Genomic DNA, 15,467 nt, shown 5'->3' on the forward strand with positions numbered 1-15,467 from the left:
GGCCCGGCCCGGGGGTCAGCGACGGCCACGCCCTCGCCTACCCGTCTTCCGGGCGACTTCGCGGCGCCGCGGCCTCGCCCCGCCCACAGGGGCGGGACCTGGGCAAGGGCTCGTGGGACCAGTGCCGGCGCGGGCAGATGGCCCCAGCACGTGTGCCGCTCTGGGTGGCGATCGCCCCTGAGCCTTCGTGCCTCACTTTGGGAATCCCCAGGACCCGCACAGGTTCCTTCTTCCTCGCTACCGGGGTCAGCTCACATCTGCCCCAGGCATAGCCTTTGCGGGGTTGACCTTCGATGATCGCCCAAGCTGTCGTTTTAATTGTCTATCAGACGTCTTCATCTCACATTTACCACGTTAAAAACTTAACCCTGCCCGTCTAGCCATCCAGAGATAAAACAAACCTATTCTCTGCATATTGAGTGCCACTGGCCTCCATACACCCTGACCTTCTGACATTGACCACGGCTGGGCAATCCTCTGACCCCTCTCCTAGCCAGCTATTCCACTACCCAGATGAACCACAAACTCCTGTCCGCCCATTTGGCCTTCCAGATATTTCTGTCATGTAATTCAAGCTCTTGCCTTGGCTCACCAGTATAAGTAGTCATCCCTCCCTAGTCCTGGCCTAGGATAGGGTGACCCTCCACATTTCATCCATAGCCCGGGTCAATGGCTTAGACCACAGCTATTCACACTGGGACTGTCCTGGATGTTGGAAGTCCCAGACAGGGATTAGAATGACGAGCAGGAATATGAACAATGGAGATGGATTGTGCTGTGAACATTGGTCATGTGGGGCCCACCGCCCACTCTAGAAGCCGAATGAAAACATTTCCTCTCCTATCTTCTTGGGAGTTACTATGCTACACCTCTTCAAACGTTCATGAGGAATGTGTAGTATGAAAAAACCATACATACATTTCCAAAAAAATTTGCACTACAATAAGCTGATCATTTGTATAATAGTTTAGTTATCTTTATTTGAGAGGCAGAGGGAAAGAGAGGCAAAGAGAACTCTCATCTGCTGATTCACTGCCCAAATGTCTGCAATGGCTGGGGTTCTTGGGAACTCAGTCCAGGTCTCCCATGTGGATAGCAGGAACCCAGCTACGTGAGCCATCATGGCTATCTCCCAGGGTATGCATTAGCAAGAAGCTGGAATTGGGAGTGGGACTGGAACTTAACTCCAAATACTCGGAAAAGCCTGAGCTGCAGCCCCACTGGGGGGGATAAGGGTATAGGATGATGGCATCCCGTGATATGCCCATGATCCACTGGCATGATCTTGTCTATGTTTTGCCTCCCATGATTGCTGCTTGTTTTCACAGCCTGTTCTGAACACTTCCTGTTATTCTATTGAAGTGTTAGATTAGCTTTATAACCTCCATAATGCCTGTAGGTGCCCTTTGCTGTTTTCTATTTGACCACCAGCCCCTGCCTGTGAGAGCAGGCCAGGAGACTTTCTGGGAATTGTCAGGTTGATTTACCATGTCCTGTTCAACAGCACAGTCTACACCTGTAAATCAACTTATAAAAACAGTAATGGCTGAATGTTAACCCTTGCCTTTTCCTTGGTCCTGTTTATCCCTCCAGCAAATGTGACTGTGGTTTATGGCTTTCAAAGTCCAACCCTTGCTTCTGCTCAGGTGGAGGGATCTTGAGGCGTTATCCTGCTCTGGCTTGCTGGCTAAATAAAGGACACATTCCAAATTTTCAGTACATGGGGCTTCTCTGTGACTTGCTTCACATATAAATCAATAAATTATTTTTCTCCTCCCTCAAGCCAACGAGATCTAGTCTGTTGTTTGCTAAGGAAAACCTTGACTGATAAGGGAGCAGATTGGTTCATTCCCCACTTGCCTGTCTCAGCGCTTAGACTCTTCCCTTTGAGTCCAAAATGCAGCATGACACCTTGTCAGCTTACTTTGTCTTAGGAATCCATTTATCAGACCTGTTGATAGATTATTTCATGTACTCTAGTGTCTCCTCTCCTCTTCTTTAATAATAATAACTTTCTGAGAGGCAGAGAAGCAGGGAGGGAAGGAGTAAGGGAGAGAGAGGGAGATAGAGGGCTTCCATCCTCTGGTTCACTGCCCAGATGCCTGTAATGGCTTGCGCCAGGCACAAATTGGGAGTCAGGGACTCAGTTCAGATTTCTCACATGAGTTGCAGGAACCCAGCTAATTGAATCCTTACCTACTGCCTCCCAAGGTGTGCATTAACAGGAAGCTGGATCAGAAGTGCGGACAGGACTCCATTCCATGCACTGTGATATGTGATGTGGTACCTTAACTACTAGGCCCAATGGCCACCCCAACTTCACAGTCAGCATACGATGAAGTGCACAGAATCTTAAGGTTCACAGACAGGATTTTAGAGAGCCATGTATACACCTAGGTAAGGACCACTAAAAACAAGATATAGAACATGTCTATCAACCCAGAAAGCACCTTCATTCCTACTTCCTAGTGATCCCTCCCTGCCCTAGACACTAACACTTGATGATCACTGTCAACCTAGCTTAGTTTTGCCTGTTCTAGAACTTCATTACAACAGAATTATATTGCATAGACTTATTCTTTTGTGTCTTTTTTTTTTGCTAAATGTGTTTTAATATTTATTCACATGTTTGAGTTTATGACTGTCACTGCAGCCCAGGGAACAAAATTGGGTGGGCCTAACTCCCCCCCACATGGCTGAGATTAGGGGACAAGGTAGCATCTCCAGAGAAAGTAAAAGTCATTATTATAGGAAGAAAGGAGAATGGATGCTAAATGGCATGTACAGTGGCCATATGTCTTCATTTTATTACCCCATTTAATGCTGGATATATATGCTGGGTAATTTTTTTGCAAAGGAGAGCTGTAAATAAATGTCACATAACCAAGATATCTGATTGGGAACACAGAGGTTGAATTTGGTAGAGGTAAGCATCTAAAAGAAAATATTGCAATATTTCCCTGTCATTGAACAAATACAACAAAGAATTAGATTCAATAACGTAGGCAGCTGATTTAGTGTATCTACCATGTTCTCAGCAGTAAGGTTTTCCTTTTCAAAGGTGTGTGAAGGTGGAGAGCCTTTTGTATATCCGTCCACATTTCCTGCCTCTGTGCTAATTTTCTTCATGTGTCTGTAATATGACCTTAGAGCACAGAGTTAAGCCTTGGTGCCAGGATAAAAACCTGATATCCAGATCAATAACAAAATCATTAGCAATTCCTGTCCAGTTCTAGAATCTTCTTCTGGAATGCAATCATTCTTGTTTTTAGTAGATAGTGCTTTATGGGAGTACTTCAAAAAGTATTTTGAAAAATGAAATTAAACTATAAGCATATATTTTTGTGGGAAAAAAATGTTGAAATCCATGCATTCTCTTTTTGAAAGGAAAAGTTAGAGAGAGAGAGGAAGAGACAGAGGGAGTGAGAGAGATTTTCTATCACTTGGTTCACTCCCCAGATGGCTGCAATGCACAAGACTGGGCCAGGCCAAGCCAGGAGCTTCATCCAGGTCTTCCACTTGGATGCAGGGACCAAAGACTTGGGCCATCTTCTGCTGCTTTCCTAGGCACATTAGCAAGGAACTGGGTCAAAAGTGGAACAGCCGGGACTCAAACCAGTGCTCATATGGGATGCTGCTGTTGCAGGCGGCAGCTGAACTCTCTAGGCCCCAACACTGGCCCCAGTGCATAGTTTTTTTTTTTTTCTTCATGATTTGTATTTTCCATGAACCTTTTAAAGACTCCTCTTTTTTTTTTTTTAATTATTATTCATCCTTCTTAGCAATCCTGAGTGTTCTCTCACTGATCTATACTGAAGGAATAATCTGTGCAAAAGTACAGATTGTGGTACTACTGATGTTACAGATAGGAGTATAGTTGGTTTTGAGAAAGCAAAAAACCATGGAGGGTAGAGATGGAAGACAGGAGACTGGAGAGGCAAGTAGATCCTGGATTATAGAGGACCTCAGAAGATAAATAACCATTTATAAATATTATTTACATTTAATTTTTAATTTATCTTTATAAATATTATTATTTATCTTTATCTTTATTATTTATCTTAAATTTAGTAAACTTGATTTCCAGTCGTTATATTGATTTTTCACAGTGTTCTTTGTTTAAGGTAGTGGACTATTACCTTAATTACCATAAGTTTGTTAGTACTTGTTACTGCTAATACACTCAATGAAGATTATGAAAGTGAGAAAATGTTTAAAACCGTATTAAGTACAGCTGAGCGGATAGGGACATGGGGAAGACAAATTCATGAAGGTCCGATCTGATTGAGTCGGGTGTGGGAGAAACACTGGTGCGCCAGGCATTTTCCATTCACCTCAGCATTGCTGACCCACTTTCCAGCTCTGTACCCTCTTCTGCGACCCTCAGCTGACCTTGAAGACCTGCATCACCCTTGTCCTCTGGCTTCTGGTGGGATCTGGCCAACAGCAAGCAAGAGCAGGAGACTGAAGGCAGGAAGAGTAAGAAGTTAGAGTCTCAATTCTCCCTGCAGGGTTGCTGGGGGCCTGGCCCTTTACCAAAGCTCCTAATTCCTGTCTCATGGCCTCCCTTAAGGCTACGGTACTCCCTCTGAGCTCTAGTAACCACCTGCTCACCTCACTCCCTTAGACATAGGTGTGGTAATGGCCTCCTGCTGCTTCCAGTACTGGGGCAAGCACCATTCTTCTCAGGTTTTCTTTAACCCTCCCCAAGCCCTTAAATTATCTGTCTAAATTTCTCTCAGTTGCCCCCATGGATGCATGTGCTCTGTTTCCTGCCGGGTCCTTGACTGATGTACCCAGTCTAGCAGAAAGTAGGAACTTTGAAGCAAAACAGAAGTAAGTTTGAAGCCTCTCCAGCCACTGCCTACCTGTATGACCTTGGCCAAGTCCAAGTAGATAAGCACTGTGTTCATTAATGCAGGAAGACTGCTCTGTGAGGCCACCGCATCTATCTCCCCGCTCTAGCCCCAGTTCCAGGGCAGTGTTTCACTCTTAGTAGGTGTTCTAGAAGAAAGTTTTTCATGGATAGGTTTCCATATTTTATAATTGAGCCTGAGAAGGAGAGTAGTGGTCCATTTGTCAGTATTCTGACTTTACAGAAGATGCCCAAGGATGTGGCATAATTTGTGAAGTAACAAGCCTCAGACCTACTCTTTCATGAGGCAGCATGGGAAGGTTGAGGTTGGTTAAAAAAAAGAAGAAGAAGAAAGAAAGAAAGTGGGGCCGGCATGCTGTGGCATAGACAGTAAAGCCACCACCTGCACTGTGGGCATCCCATAGGGCTCTGGTTTGTGTCCCGGCTGCTCCTCTTCTGATCCAGCTCTCTGCTATGGCCTGGGAAAGCAGCAGAAGATGGTCCCAGTCCTTGGGCCCCTGTACCTGTGTGGGAAATCCGGAAGAAGCTCTTGGCTCTTAGCTTCGGATCAGCACAGCTCCAGCCATAGCAGCCATCTGAGGAGTGAACCAGCAGATGGAAGACCTCTCTCTCTCTCTGCCTCTGCCTCTCTGTAACTCTGCCTTTCAAGTAAATAAATCTTAAAAAAATAACAGAAAGTAATAATAAAAGGAGAAAACATAGCAATGAACTCACTCGCAGAGGGAGCCCTGCTTGTACCGCCCCCCACGTCCTTGGAGATCTCATCTCCATCCCCAGTGTCACCCCACCTCAAGAGACAGTTCCCTTCCAGGGAGAAATCCTATTGAGCCAGCATGTCATGTTTCCAGTGCACGGAAAGCAACATGAAAGAAGGCACATAAAGCAATTGGAGCGTCCCACGGAGGAGACAATGAAGAAGAAACCAGCCGGACAGAAGGTTTATGCAAAACAGAAGGAGCAGAGAAGCCACAGACATCTGGAGCCCCCAAAGAAGAAGAGGATGTGACCATTTCCTAGGGCTGCTGTCGCAAATGGCCACAAACCAGCAGTTTATGGCTGAAAGTTATTCTCCCACAGTTCCAGAGGCTGGAAGTCAGAAATCAAGGTGTCAGCAGGGTCTGGTGCCCTCTGGAGACTCTGGGGAATTCTATCTGGCCTCTTTTGGCTTCCAGAGGCTCTAGGCATTCCTTAGCGGGTGGCTGCAAGCTCCAATCTCTGCCTCTGTCTGCACGTGGCTTCTCCATGCTCCTGTGTTTACCTCCTTCCTCTTAGCAGGACATTTGCTGTTGGACTGAGGCCACCTGAATGCTCCAGGATGATCTCATCTCCAGATCCTTAACGACATCAGCACGACCTCCTTTTCCAAAGGTCACACTCTCAAGTTCTAGGGGTTAGGAAGTGGACATAAACTTTAGGTGGCTACCATTCAGCCTATTGCACATGGTAAACAGGACAAATGTTAGGCAGATCCTAAGCAAAAGAGTTGCATGATGAACTCTACACCTGATGGATAAAGAAAGTCAGGAAGAAATGAAGACAAGATTGACTTCCGGTGGAAGCTCTTGCTGAAAGAATCTATAGGAGGAGGGCATGGTCTGAAGCAGCATGCAGGAAACAGGAAAAGGAAGTGCATGTGAAAGACCTTACTTAAAAAGAAATGGGGGCTGGCATTTTGGCATAGCAGGTGAAGTCGTCACCTGCAAAGCCAGCATCCCATATGGGCACTGGTTCGAGACCTGGCTGCTCCACCTCCAATCAAGCTCCCTGCTACATAAGAGACCCAGAAGAAGCTCTGGGCTCCTGACTTTGTCCTGGCACTTCCCTGGTCATTTCAGCTATTGGGGGAGTGAACAAGTAGATGGAAGCTCTCTCTCTCTCTCTCTCTCTTGCTCTCACTCTCGCTCTCGCTCTCTCTCTCTCTCACTGCCTTTCAAATAAATTTTAAAAATCTTTTCTTTTCTCTTATTTCCTTTTCTTTTCTACTGTGCAACCCACTTCAGTGCCAACAACCTAAGGACAGATGCCAGCCAATGGTTTGGGACCATAGATTGCTCTGCCATGGAATATTATGAGACGCCCAGGGGAACCGGCCTGCCATAAATCCAAACCCATGCATAAAAAAATCCTTATTAAAAAAACCAACTTTGTCTATCTGAAGTTCTCTACAATAATAATGAAAGAGCATACATTTTTGAGGTATGAGATTCAGGTAGAAGCTCTGGCTTGCACACTGATTAGTTCAATACACATTGAGGGCATTGGTAAAAAAAATCTGTTTAACTCAGAGGTTTATCTGCAAAATGTAAATGAATCACCAATTGAGAGGGCTGTATAAGCTATTGTTAAGGGTTCAGGCATGGCATCCATACTCCTTGTCTCAGATCTTGGCTCTGCCAGCCTTCAGTGCACAGACTTTGGGCAAATGCCTTAGTCTGTCTAGTCTTGGTTTTTCCATATATAAAGTGCACATGATAAAAATTACCTAACTCACAGCATTTCCAGTGAAGAATTGAGATGATTCAAAAAAACACTCAGCATCCAGCATAAAGTAAGCACTGCAAAATATTAGCAATTATCTTACTCCGGGAAAGGCCTTAAGGAAGTTCACAGTGCTATGGCAGCATGGTTTGCAATGCTGTCCACACATGAACATCCCTAGACCTTATAGACAAACAAAGATATTTGCCATTTAAAATAGCTTGGGTGATGCTGCTACCAAACTACAGGGGAAATTCACTGGGGAAGGACATGTTATTATGATCCATTTCCTAATGGTACAGGCAAACAAAAGAAAATCAGAAGCAATGGGTGGCAGGCCTATTAATGGCTGATCTGTACAGTGATCTGCCCTCAAGGAGACCCAACAGGCTAGTCCACTGCAGTGGCTTTCAATGTGGTAAGCCTGGGCTTCAGCAGAAGTCAGCTTGTGAAGAGCCCTGGCAGCTCTGCCAAGAGTTGGATCACTGGAAATGGACCTGCCTGGAGTCGAAGGATGCCCAGGTCAGAGCCACAGATCTTATTGGCTCTAAGCTGAAAAGCCCTTCACTCAGCCCAACTTCCAAAGTGACCATTGCAGCTGAGGGGATGGTCAAGTAGGGTCAGCAACATTGCAGGCAGAACTGTAAATTTCTTGTTAGAGATGCCACCTGCCTTTACCTGGCCAGCTCTCCTCCCAGGCCAGCCAAGTAATGAAAGTCAACAGAGTGCCTTCCCCTAGGAGGTTCACACCTCCCTTAGGATATACCCCATGTGAAGAGATAGATAGGTCTGGGCCTCTGAATTTACAAGGCCTAAAGCCCACCAGATTATTATCAAGCCCCTTCTATCAGGTTCTATTTGCCTCTCAATCAGAAAAATTACTTGTAGCTTAGACAGCACCTTTCTTAGCTCCTCTAATAATGACTCTGTCCTTTGTTCTAGGCCCTGTCTAGTGCTTTTGGGCCTCATTCCTTTGTAATCATAACCTCTACTCTACCACCAATGGCTCTACTCCCAACCTGTGTGTACTGATGGTCCTCTTCCCCACTTAATGCTGTATAATTGTTCAAACCTGGTAAATGCCACTCTTAGGATCATTGGTTACTATCCTCACTCTGTCTTGTATGACCTTGTCTAAATATGATCAGAGTCGGCAAACTTGGAAGGCTTCCATAGCCTTGGCAACTCATGACGACAGCCTAGGATGGTTACTGGCGCCATAAACTAGAGTGTCAATTTGTTGGGTCAACAACAGGAGCCACTGTGCACTTGCTCCTCATGTGGGATCTCTGTCCTTAATGTGCTGTACATTGTGATTTAATGCTATAACTAGTACTCAAACAGTATGTTTCACTTTGTGTTTCTATGTGGGTGCAAACTGTTGAAATCTTTATACTAAATTGATCTTCCGTATATAAAGAGAATTGAAAATGAATCTTGATGCAAATGGAAGGGGAGAGGGAGCGGGAGAGGGGAGGGTTGCGGGTGGGAGGGAAGTTATGGGAGGGGGAAGCCATTGTAATCCATAAGCTGTACACTGGAAATTTATATTCATTAAATAAAAGTTAAAAAATTTAAAAAAAATTTAAAAAAAGTACTCACTGGAAAAAAAAAAAGAAATCTAAAAAATATTGTCAGGAATCTACATGATACTATTAAAAAACCCAACATTCGGGTTCTAGGAGTTCCTGAAAGCATGGAGAGGGAGAAAGGATTAGAAGGCATTTTCAGTGACATACTAGCAGAAAATTTCCCAGGTTTGGAGAAGGACAGAGGCATCTTAGTACAGGAAGCTTATAGAACCCCTAATAAACATGACCAAAAGAGATCCTCACCACGACATGTTGTAATCAAACTCACCACAGTGAAACACAAAGAAAAGATCCTAAAATGTGCAAGAGAGAAACGTCAGATTACTCTCAGAGGATCTCCAATTAGACTCACAGCTGACTTCTCATCAGAAACCCTACAAGCTAGAAGGGAATGGCAAGACATAGCCCAGGTACTAAGAGAGAAAAACTGCCAGCCCAGAATATTATATCCTGCAAAGCTCTCATTTGTGAATGAAGGTGAAATTAAGACTTTTCATAGCAAACATAAACTGAAAGAATTTGTTGCCACTCATCCTGCCCTGCAAAAGATGCTTAAAGATGTGTTACACACAGAAACACAGAAACATGGTCACCAATATGAAAGAAGGTAAAGGAAGGAAACCTCACAGCAAAAGATCACAGGAAGCTCAATTTCTCTTTGACATAGAATTAAACTCTGATGCTCTGTTAAAGCAATGTGTTAAAGTAATCTATTATGTTCTCTTGATGTCTGTTAAATTCTAATTGTTCAAAAACAGCTGAATTTTTATTAAGAGCTATGGGTTATTTAAATATGTGCTTATTTTCAAAGATTTGAATAATCACCTTGTAACAATGATCAAATTTGGTCTATGTTATGTCATGATTTTAAGGAATCTTATTTCAACCAGATATTTTGGATTTTGAGCCTTCTTGCCATTCTTGACAGGCATTCAAAAAATCAAAGTTTCAAACAATCTGGTCTCTAAAATTTCCAGTAAATCTTGGACTTTGGTTTTTCCAGTTTGGGCCCAACTGAAAAAATCAAAGGACCTATGTCTCTCATCTTATAGAGACACCAAGTAATCAGGCTATTTGGATTATATTAGAAGTACTGTCAAGATGTGATGTGGTACCAAACTTTAAGTTTCTATAATGGAAAATGCTATTAATACAAATGTTTGAGAATTAAAAAGTCTAATGATCTTGTGTTACTAGGCATTTCCTAATAATACCCATTTTCTAATAATATCCATAAAGAGAACATACTCTTCACCTTAGGACATATAGTGTCCTGAAGAAAACTGAGTTTCAACTGTCTTACTGGAAAAACAAAACCAAGAAACACATTTTACAGGGGCTGGTATTGTGGCACAACTGATTAAGCCACCACTTAATGCCTGCTCCACTGCCAATCCAGCTCCTGGTTGATTTACCAGGGAAGGCAGAGGAAGATGATCCAACTACTTGGGCTCCTGCCACCCACCTGGGAGCCCTTGATGGAGTTCCTGGCTCCTGGCTTCCCAGCCATTGCAGCCATTTGGGTAGTGAACCAGTGATGGAAAATCTCTCTCTTTATTTCTCTCTCTCTCTCTCTCCCTCCCTCCCTGCCACTTTGCCTTTCAAATAAATTTTTTAAAAAATTTTAAAAAGCCCACATTTATATAGTCCTTTGTATTTCCCAATTACTTTAAAGCACTTTTTACATAATAATGCACTGAATACAATAACTTTATGATGGAGGAATTTTTTTTTTATTTTTATTTTTTTTATTTTTATTTTTATTTTTATTTTATTTTTATTTTTGACAGGCAGAGTGGACAGTGAGAGAGAGAGACAGAGAGAAAGTTCTTCCTTTTGCCGCTGGTTCACCCTCCAATGGCCGCCGCGGTAGCGCGCTGCGGCCGGTGCACCGCGCTGTTCCGAAGCCAGGAGCCAGGTGCTTCTCCTGGTCTCCCATGGGGTGCAGAGCCCAAGGACTTGGGCCATCCTCCACTGCACTCCCTGGCCACAGCAGAGAGCTGGCCTGGAAGAGGGGCAACCGGGACAGGATCGGTGCCCCGACCGGGACTAGAACCCGGTGTGCCGGCGCCGCAAGGCGGAGGATTAGCCTGTTGAGCCATGGCGCCGGCATGACGGAGGAATTATTACCACAGACACTGAAGCAGATGCACAGAGAGGCTAACTAGCTCACGGAAAGTTGCCCAGTTAGAAAGTGGCAGAGCTAGCATTTGAACTACAGTCTTCTGTCTTAGACAACTACATCAGATAGATTATCTCAAGGCTATGGTGTTTCTGAAAGCATGTCACCTCTCTAAAGCTTGGTGTCCTTATTATAAGATGAGGATTGTTATATATCTTACTGCATAGGGGGCTTCTGAAAATTAAGTGAGCTATGGCATGTAAAGCACTTAGCAATGTGTTTAGAACAAATAAATTGCATCTATGTGCTAAGGGAAATTTAGCCATTATTATTGATCATTTTAATACCATTATTCAAGTTCATGGAAATATAGCATAGATGCCAACTTAGGTCTAATGAGAATCTAAAATACCTGAGCTTATCTGTCCAGTTACTGAGACAGACTACCTGGAATCTACTTGCTGGGGTCTGAGGGGCTTCTTGGGAGAATGATCCAGGCATGGAAAGTTTCTTATTTAAAACAAATTTCACTTATTTACTTATTTTCATTTTTATTTGAAAGAGACAGAGAGATGGACAGATCTCCCATTTGCTGGTTCTCTCCCCAGGGCTAGAACGCCATCTGGGGCTCCCAACTAATTAAATCATCATATGTGCCTTCCAGAATGTCCATTAGCAAGGAGCTAGATGGGAAGCAGAGGAGCCAGGATTAGAACCAGGCCCTCTAATTATGGGATGCAGGCATTCCAACTGGTACCTTGGAATACTGTGCCAAACACCCAGCCCAGGCAAGGCAGCTTCATGCAGTAAGAAAGTTAGTCATCAGAAGGAAGGGTGACCCAGAGACCATGTGGGATCTGCTGTCGCATTTACCTCCACAGCCTCTGTTAGTTTCCCACTGTCACATGAAAGAGTCTGATGGCACATAGTGGACTTACAAAGCTAAAAGCCCTGTTTCACTAACATGCATGCACAAAGCTGTGCAAGATACTTAAGCACAAGTAGTGCTGCTTGGAGGACTCCTTTAAATAAAGGAAAAGCTGGGGCTGGTGTTGTGGCATAGCAGGTAAAGCTGCCACCTGTGAGTCCTGATTCTCCACTTCGGATTCAGCTCCCTGCTAATGGCCTGGGAAAAGCAGTGGAGGATGGCCCAAGTGTCTGGGCCCTTGCCACCTACGATGGAGACCTGGACAGAGCTCCTGGCTCTGGCTTCAGCCTGGCCCAGCCCTGACTGTTGCAACCATCTGGGGGAGTGAACTAGTGGATGAAAGATTTCTCTCTCTCTCTCTCTTTCTGCCTTTCAAATAAATAAATCTTCAAAAAATAAATGAGTACATAAAGGAACAATGAAAGGAGATACTGTATGCTTTCTTCATCCAAAGAGTGTTCCCTACGGCTTAAACTTCTCAAGAAACTGGGAGCCCTGAGCTCAGAAAGAGAAGGGAGGGAGAGCTGGGAAGAGAAGCAGTTTCGCCAAATCACGCACATGGGACCTGCTTCCAAGAAACACATAAAGGCATTCTATAGGTTGTGTGTCTCTAGCAGGCCTGAAGGAAACTCAAACTGATAACGCAAATTACAAGCTAGCAATGACTAGAGGAAGTCAGGTTACAGAGTATTTCACAGTTACTGATGCAAGCATTGATTAGAACAACATTTAGGAACAAAAAGTACCTTAGATGGGATTGGGTGGGGAAAGAGAGAGAGCACTGCAGGGAAGAATCCCTGGCAAATCCCCCAACTCCTGGGAGCCGCCACACTCTGGATTTGTTGCAGCTACAAAGCACTAGAGGGCGCCAGAGAAGGTGGAAACACAGTATTTCCCAAGGAACCGCTTGGTGTTGGAAAAGTCCCTCCCATCCTTAAAATGAGGTTTACTGTTTATTCTCTTGATTATCAACACAGGGAATGACTAAGCATGCAAGTTTGCTGACCAGTACTTTTCACTGGGGAGTGGGGTAGTTCACAGGTGAAAAAGGTAAAATAAATAAGCGATGTTAGAGAATGCAAAAAGTAAAGGAGTTTGCTGGTAATAAATTTGTCCATGTACCAAACACTTCTTAGTTGTTTCCTGTGCGCTTGGTGGTGTGTTAGATGCTGTGGGCAGGAAGATAGACAGACTCATAATTTTGTCTTGATCCCATTAGTGACATTGGAAATTAAATTTTTTGTGGTATTTTTATTTTTCCCTAATTGAAATTCTTCTATTCTTTACCTTTCACCTAGTAATACACATCCATGTCCATTCCACATCATCTCCGGAGAAAGTATGTGCAATGTTTGAGAGGAAAGGCTGTGGAGTAAGGCAGCTGAATTCAATTCTTACTTCTTTCACTTTAGCTATTATCCTCCTCCTGCCTTAGTTTCCTGGTCTGTAAAATGGAACCATGGTAGTATAGTACTTACCTCATTGGGTGTTGTGAAGGTTATATGAGATCACCCATGTGAAGTGCCTGGAATCATGTCATTTTTAAGAGCTCTGTCTCTATGAGTTCCTGCTTAGATACAACCCACACAGCAGTCACAGAATCAAACCACAGCAGAGCTGGAACGGAAATCTTATCTAATCTGCTCCCCTCATCTTACAAGTGAGAAAATTAAATTCTGCCACTTGCTAGCTGTGCACACTTGGAGAAGTTCTTAACCTTTCAATTAAGGAAACTACCTCTCCAAGCTGTTGAGAGAATTGAACAAGATGAGGCTGGTGTTTTGGCAAGTGGGTTAAGTCACCTCCTGAGATGCTGCCATTCCATATCGGAGCCATGGTTTGACTCCATGCTGCTCCATGTCTGATCCAGCTCCAGGTTAATGTTCCTGGGAAAGCAGCGGAAGGAAGATGACTTAAGTACTAGGACCCCTGACATCCACATGGGAGATCTGGATGGAGTTCCAGGCTGGCCGGGCTCTGGCCATTGTGGCCATTGGCGGAATGAACCAGTAGATGGCTGATTTCTCACTCTCATTCAGTCACTCTCTTTCAAATAAATAATAAAATAAATCCTATAAAACAAAAGAAACAAAAAAACCAAGGCACCCAGATTAAGACCACCAGAGACCACCCGGAATCAGTGTTCAGTTCTTCCATGCTATGGTGAACCAACGAACTATAAACCTGAGGCTTTCAGAGAAAACTGGCCAAGTAATTTCAGATTTTACCATCACCCCTCTCACCAGACCAAACAAATGGCAAACTAGAAAGACTGTCTTTGCAATGGTCACATAATGGAAGGGACACATCTCATACCTTAAACTTCAAAGTGACAGCTGGAGAAAGACCTCAGACATCACAGCATGCTTGGATTTCTCCCTTTCCATGAGCAGGAAAGGATACCAGAGACTATGAGGTGGACAGCATGAGGAGAGGACATGGAATGTCCCTTGAGACTAAAAGTCCCTCTCAGCCATGACATAAAAAGAAGGCACACACATTGCTTTTCTAGTTGAAAAGAAGGATGAGGAAAGTATGTCTTTTTTTGTTTATTTTTTAAAGATTTATTCATTTATTTAAGGGGCAGAGTTACAGAAAGATATAGGGAGAGATATAGGGAGAGGTCATCTATCTGCTGGTTTACTCTCCAAGCGACCACAATGGCTGGAATTGGGCCAATCCAAAGCCAGGAGCCAGGAGCTTCTGGTCTCCCATAAGGGTGCAGGGTCCCAAGGACTTGGGCCATCTTCCATTGCTTTCCCAGGCCATAAGCAGAGAGCTGGATGAGAAGGGGAGCCACTGGGACATGAATCAGTGCCATAGGCAGAGGCTTAGCCCACTATGCCACAGTGCTGACTCTGGGGTGTATATTCCAGGCTGTGCGCAGAAGCTGGAGCAGGTGCAGGTGTACATCCCACTAGAGACATAAACTCCATGGAGACAGTGTTTACTTCACTACTGTATTCCTGTCATCTACATTAGAGCCTGGCCTTACCAGATGCTCGATAAACACCGAGTCAATACACAAAAACACTCTATGTATCAGAGAAAGTGAAAACATAGCCTTGGAGACAGAGAATGCCAAAAGAAGACATTTCCATTAAAGCATAAGCATTTTCTAAAAAGTCATGCAGAGTGTCCGTGCTTGGCTCCATTATCTATTAGCATTTATGTCTACACAACAGTGGACAGCTGTCACAGCATCTATTCACACTCCCCTGGGACCTTCCTCCCTGATCCCAGCTCAGCAGGGGCCTCTAGATCCACTTCCAAGAAGAGGCATGCAATTCAGGGCTAACCACTCCGAGTGTTTTCTTCCCCTTGCCCTAGTGATTGTGTTACAGGACTCAAGCAGAGCTCACAAGCCATCATGTTTTATTTTGACTGTGACTGCTGAAGAAGAAGGTGTGTGGTCTTTCCTGCCAGCCCTGGATCTGTGAGGATATTTGTCTATGGAGCGGAGTAAAACAT

The 15,467-nt window shown here is 44.2% G+C and overlaps 1 non-coding gene across 1 annotated transcript; it reads right to left on the minus strand.

Annotated features, from left to right (window-relative positions):
• Positions 1-6,856: 6,856 nt before the first annotated feature.
• Positions 6,857-6,990, minus strand: LOC133764965 (small nucleolar RNA SNORA42/SNORA80 family). The gene has a single exon (XR_009866531.1). It is a non-coding gene; the product is annotated as a small nucleolar RNA SNORA42/SNORA80 family (small nucleolar RNA).
• Between the last annotated feature and the right edge of the window lie 8,477 nt (positions 6,991-15,467).

The sequence above is a fragment of the Lepus europaeus genome, chromosome 7 (assembly GCF_033115175.1).
Source record: "Lepus europaeus isolate LE1 chromosome 7, mLepTim1.pri, whole genome shotgun sequence".
Classification (NCBI taxonomy): domain Eukaryota; kingdom Metazoa; phylum Chordata; class Mammalia; order Lagomorpha; family Leporidae; genus Lepus; species Lepus europaeus.